The sequence below is a fragment of the Rattus norvegicus genome, chromosome 16 (assembly GCF_036323735.1).
Source record: "Rattus norvegicus strain BN/NHsdMcwi chromosome 16, GRCr8, whole genome shotgun sequence".
NCBI classification, from domain to species: domain Eukaryota; kingdom Metazoa; phylum Chordata; class Mammalia; order Rodentia; family Muridae; genus Rattus; species Rattus norvegicus.
The window spans coordinates 51282293-51288378 of NC_086034.1; positions in this window are offsets into that span (position 1 = coordinate 51282293).

The window sequence follows — 6086 nt, forward strand, 5'->3', positions numbered from 1 at the left end:
GAGCTCACTGGCCGGTCTAGAAGAATTAGTGTGCTCCACATTCACTGACAGACAGACCTGTCTCAAAAATAAGGTGGTAGGCAAGAGAAAGATACCTGATTTCAATTTCTGGCCTCCACATACATGCGAACATATTTTTTTTAATTAACAGGAATATCGCATCAGTTGAACAAAACAATAGCCTATGACTCACCCTGGCTTGAAGTATGAGTATTTTCTTCTGTGGAGTGGGTCTTAGACACAAATGGAATGTTGTTGGTTGCACCTGTAACAATCACACCACGATTGCACCAGTGGTGCCTGTATTGTTGATGGTATAGCACGCAAAGTCGGTAGCCAAATAGGATTGTTAGCAATAACCGCCCTTCACCCTGGCCAATGCAAGATGTCTTCCAGCAATAGGTAAATCGGCCAGCAGGAAGGAAACTTTGAGTCCAGTTCCAGTCTCATTTCTGCATATCCTGCCACCAACGCAGGTGACCTCTTCACCAGTAGGTTCTTACCATTCAGTTCTGGCATGAAACCAACAGCAAGGGCAATAGTCTTTCCCATTTGAGGGACCTCGGGTATCCGTGTTCTTAGATACAGGGTCTGATGAAAGAGATACTGCAAGATGCATTAAAGTTTCCTAGTAGCAGGGGAGGAACAATCTCTGATGACCTGAACTCTGAACCACCTGGCAAAAGCGCTTTCATTGATTGTCACACAAAAGGCCTTTTAGCAAGTCAATTCCCAAATACCAAAACCTCTTATCTGATCCAGGAGTCTCTTAGGAAACCATTACCTAAGCAAACACAGTCATTATAGGAATTCCAGGTTTGCCAGGAATCTCTTATGACTGAGGTCATGCTAAGGCTCTGAAATTCCCAAGGAAGAACAATCCCATAAATTCAGCTAATCACTGAATGTTTAGAAGAGATTATTATAAGGCCGAAGTGGCCACTACTCTGGAGTTCATGCCAGGTACAATGGCTCTCCTAAAACTGCTACACTTAAGAGCCTCTCTGGCCAACTCCTAACCCATCCTTACCACTGAGCTTTATCCAAAAACCATATGGCTTTTGGGAGTGTTTTTTTGCAACCATCCTCTGTAACTGATGTTTTGGTGTCTTCCAAATCTATAAGACATTCAAAGATTGGAATTGTATAATGACAGCTTTTTACACAGAAGAAGAAGGACGACTGCAGGTCACCACCCTCCATTCCAAATGTACCCTTGGTCTCAGCAGTCAGTAGTTAAGAGGATACCAAAAGAAAAATGTTAGCAGGGGCTGGAGAGATGGCTCAGCGGTTAAGAGCACTGACTGCTCTTCCAGAGGTCCTGAGTTCAATTCCCAGCAACCACATGGTGGCTCACAACCATCTGTAAGGAGATCTGATGCCCTCTTCTGGTGTGTCTGAAGACAGCCACAGTGTACTTCTATATAATAAATATAATAAATAAATCTTAAAAAAATGTTAGCAAGGACCAATCGAATATGAAAAGATTCCATTGTTCTTATCAGTTGTCTATAAAAAATAATATTGGGACCAATGGATGGATAGATGGAATGTACTACTTATTTAGCAGTTTATAATCCATAATCATTTCCTTGAACTGTCCCACTTTCTTATCCTGGGATGCTACAATGGAGTTGCGTGCATCTCCCACATCGAAGGCACAATGGAATTGATTCAAGCTGCTCAACATGGCCCAGGACTAAGGGGGGGGTTAGTGTCTCTGAAACTGGCTCTGTGGAGTGGACAGTCTTTGCACCAGCATTGAGGTATGACTCCTGCTTTTGTCCACTATCTTTTCCTCAGCCGCATCTGTCAGCTGAGTGGGCATAGGCTAGTTGAAAAGTCACCCCTCCCAGCATAGTCTTTCTGCAGGAAGAAATGAACACAGCTTACTCTGAGGTGGTAACTGTGCACCTCCAGGACAAGCACAGTCTTTTCAACTTGCCTTGTTCTGTTATTTATGCCTTCCACGAACTGTTGTTCAAGTCTTAGCCTTCCAGAAGCTCACAACACAGCATTTGGCTGTCAATTTTTCCTCCTAGGAACTCGTCTCGTATTGAACCAAATCTTGTCATACTGGGCTTTGAGTGAGGCTAGCAGACACTTTTGTCTGCTTCTCCCTTCTCTTATCTCCCCTAGATTTTCTTAGCATTTATCAATCCAATTTCCATGCCAATTTGAGCTATTATGATTGCACAATGCCTTGACTTACTTATAAAAAATCATGCTCCACCAGGGGTGCAGCAAAACCACTTAGAATTCAGAACTAGTCCTGTAGTGGCGTGGATGACAATGGCCCCCATGTGCTAGAATACTTAGCCTTGGGGTGGTGGAATTGTTTAGGAAGGATTTAGAGTTATGGCCTTGTTGGAGGAAGGGTGTTGCTAGAGATAGAGACTGAGGTTACAAAAGACTCTGCTGAGCCAGTCTCTTAGTTCTCCCATGAACTCAATCCTATTAGTTCCAGGTAAACTGGGCATCAAACAATGTGTTTCAAGCCTATTATCTCATTTTGCCTGACTCTCCCTTATTATCTTCCAGTCCCCAGCATCCATGGGGACTTTAGCTAGCAATAACTGAGTGTCCTTGATGATTCGTATAAACCAATCTAGCAGCAACTCACTTCCCTCATGCCTCAGAGAAAGCAGTCTTTGTTTCAGGAGAGGATGGGTAGTTATATTACTTAGTTCCTCTGTTTCTGTGGTACTTAGACGGTTTCCATCCATTTACAGTCTCATAAACCAGGCTGTGAAAATGTTCCTCTAGCTTAAAAAGTCTTTCCCAATTCAAGCACTTCAGAGGTAGAATATTCCTTGGCCTTCAGAGTTTCCTGTCCCAGGTCATTACCAAAGCCCTCATCTGTATCCCAGATTGCGGATTTTCTCTTCTTCAGTATTAAGGAGCAGACCCGAGGAATATCTTCTCTCACTTCTGCCCTGCTTTCTCCTTCTTCACCATCCGATCCTTCCCATGGGTTCTATGCTTTTGGATCTCAAGAGGAACTCTGTGCTCTCTTTATACTTCCCCGTCCTCCTCCAGATGTAAGAAACAGCCAGACCCTCCATTTCATCCAATTTTCTTGACAAATCAGGGGACAATATGGAGGATGTTGCCCATACATCCCTTTCCCTTTTAGACATTGCCCTTACATGAGCTCAGAACCATCTTGTCCTCAGTTGTAAGTCCCTTTATGCTCAGCAGCAGCCACACCAACATGACAGCTCTTCAGCAAATCTTGTCCCATATATGATCCCCTCATGGACGGCAATGTATTCTCTTGTCATTCAGTCATTTTGGGGGCATCCTTACACTCACATGGTGGACCTCACTCACCGTGACATCCTCTCCATGACCCTCTAATGTGGCTTAGCCATTTCAGTTGACTGTCTTGCTATCTATAGCAACACTTATGCCACCATCGTGGTAGCAAGAAGGCACACCATCATGTTGAACATGGCAAGGGTGGTCATATTGAATTACACAAATACTCCAACCTCAGTTGCATACTTTGCTACCTAGAACAAGGGCTGGGCAATGACCCTTTCCAGGTTGCTCTTTGTTTTGTTATACCCTGCATTTTGGTGCAGCGATGGTGTCTTAGTGTGCTTTCTGTTGATCTGATAAACCCTTCTGACCAAAAGCATCTCGGGGGAGAAAGAGTTTATTTGGTCTACACTTCCACACCACAGTCCATCTATGAGGGAAATCAGGGCAGGAGCTCATGCAGGAACCTAGAGGCAGAATCTGATGCAGAGGCCATGAAGGGACGCCACTCACAGGCTTTTTCCTCATGGGTGGCTCTGCTTGCTTTCTTATATAACCCAGGACCATCAGCCCAGGAATATCGCTAGCCACAGTGGGCTGGGCTCTCAGCCCTCCCACAACAATAGTTTATCACGAAAATACACTATAGACTTACTCAGAGACCAATCTGATGGATGTGTTTTCTTAACTGAGGATCGCTATTTCCAAATAACTTCGGCTTAGTCAAGTTGACAAAGAGAAGAAAAAAAGAAAAGTACAGATGGCTAGTTTTAAATACCAGCTTGTCAGAACCTAGAATCACTGGAATTTTTGTTGAATAATCCAGGGCTTGTGGGTGTGGCGTTATCCACCCATGCAGAATGGCTCAGCTCAAAATTCTTTTTTTAAAAAAGTACATTTTAGAGTTAAGTAACGAGGATCCATAAGTCTTCTCATGTATCTTTAGTTTTACATAAACGATGTGTGTATGTGTGGGGGGTGTGGGGGTGGTCGTGCATGTTCACACATGTGGAGGTCAGAAGACAACCTTCTGGAGTCAGGTCATCAAGGTTGAGGCCTTGGTGAGCCATTTTGCCCCTGATCTCCTGCTTAAATCTTTCTACCTTCTCCTTTCTCCCATCTCTTCATCCTGGTCTTGACTTAAGTCTTTCCTTTTCCAGTACCGCCTCCCCACCCCCACCCCCACCTTCTAATTTCCTATCGCGTATGTTCTGCTAGCCCTTTCTCTCCTATGGCCTCTTCTCCCCTCCCTCTGAGGAGCTCTTTCTAGTTTCTTGATCTCTGTAGACACTTCAGAATTAAATCTAAAAATGAGAAGCCGGGATCTGCACGTGAAAGAGGACATACAGAGTCTATCCTTCTGGGCCTGAGTTACTTGGTGAGGCTCTAGCTCCGCCCAGTTTCCTGGGAATAGCTTCATTAACGCATTCTTGCTGATCGCATTGTCTAGCTATTGAATGGCCACGGATGGGCAAGTGTCTCTGGGGTAGGGTACAGACCCCTTTGGGTTCATGTCCTGGGATGGCATAACTGGTCATACGGTAGGTCTTTTGGTTTTATGAGAAATGCCCACACTCATCTTTATTTATCCACACTAATTTACACACCCACTACCGGAGAAAGGACTCCTCTTTCCCCACATCCTCACCAGCGTTGTGTGAGGAACACCTTTCGGCACCTCGGCTAGGAACACTCTTTGTGTCTTCTGCTTAGCTTGAGAAGTTGAATTTTAAGGGTTTTTTTAAAGTTATAAATTGTTATTAATAGTTTTTAACCAGTTGCTGTGTTATTTTTTTCTTTCTCCCCTCCACTGTTGGAGACTGAACCCAGGACTTTACCCATTCTTCTTTATTCCAATGCAGTTTTTCCGTGCGTGCCTGTGTGTGTGTATGGACTGACGAGGGAGTACACCGGCAGACCGGAAGTGGGGGACAACGGGAGGGGAGAATGGAGGGTAGTGATGTGGTTGTGGTAGGTACAGCTTGTCCTCACAAAGAGTGGACATCTGGGGTGGAAAGGTCCAGGATGCTAGCCCAGGGCTTTGAAATGTATAATGGATACCTGGGAATCTGGACGGAGGGAGTCGGGAAGCCGGTATGGACTTTGATATGCTGATAGCTGCCACAATGAAGAATCATGTTTCTCCTGCCAGAGGCAGGGAAAATCACAACTATCTCATAAATTCCTGAGGAATGTTGACTTTAATCTAACCATCAGAAATCCTTCTTGGTTTCTGAAGTCCAGCTTGCGCTGAGCCTAGTTACATTCAATGTTGGACCAAGTCCGTGGGCCTGCCCCTTAGGGGGTACCCTTTGGGCCTGTCAGGTAATTAAGCTCACATTGTCAGGCTTAGAAACAGATTCCTTTACCGTATCACTTTTTAGTGTTCTTTGTAGGGAAAAAGCATAAACAAACAGACTCCTGGTTCCCTGGGTTACAGCGTCCTGCCCCACAAAGCTCAGGCGTATGTGGAATGTCCAAAGAGGAGACTGCCACCAGGGGGCAGCATACAGGCATGGTTGCCTAAGAAACTTCAAAAGCAAGGAAAAGAACGCAGCTTATTTGGGAAAATAAATAAATAAATAAATAAATAAATAAATAAATAATAAGTAAGTAAGTAAGTAAATAAATAAATAAGTAAGTAAGTAAGCAAGTAAGTAAATAAATAAATAAGTAAGTAAGTAAGCAAGTAAGTAAATAAATAAATAAGTAAGTAAATAAATAAATAAGTAAGTAAGTAAGTAAGTAAATAATATTGGACATCTAATATGCCAAATACGTTAGGATTACTTTAAGCATAACATTTTGCTTCTAAATTTATT